The sequence below is a fragment of the Penaeus monodon genome, chromosome 22, assembly GCF_015228065.2.
Source record: "Penaeus monodon isolate SGIC_2016 chromosome 22, NSTDA_Pmon_1, whole genome shotgun sequence".
Classification (NCBI taxonomy): domain Eukaryota; kingdom Metazoa; phylum Arthropoda; class Malacostraca; order Decapoda; family Penaeidae; genus Penaeus; species Penaeus monodon.
The window spans coordinates 12,725,278-12,725,805 of NC_051407.1; positions in this window are offsets into that span (position 1 = coordinate 12,725,278).

The window sequence follows — 528 nt, forward strand, 5'->3', positions numbered from 1 at the left end:
TACCCACATTCCTTTAAGGGGGGAAAATTCCTGTGGGGGGAACATAGCGTTGTCGAAAATTTAAACGTTCCGCTGAAAAAACGTATATTGAATTCCAACCCTGATGCTGTTTTACCCGAATTTTCTTGCAATAATATCCAACTTCACATAAAAAATATGTATTGAATGTTGTAATAAGTTGCGGATCATACAATAAATAAGGAGGGTGTTTAGAACTCTTCAAGGAAAATTACCCCAAAACACATAATCTAAGATAACCCTCCTTCCAAATATATGTTAGAATGATACAGAAGAAGAGGTAAAATAATAGATTCTACAAAATGAACAATAAGATTTTTTTCAAGAAAAAATAATCAGTTTTAGTATTCATCTTAGGATTTTTTTAAAATATATATATTTTTGGGTTTACTTTTTTGAAATTTCCCTGGGCAAGTCGAAACTTTTAAAACAAGGATTCTCCTTGTTTCTCATTTGGGTTCTGACATCCTTGCAATATACTACGTCACGTTGACGTTGATGTTTATTTAT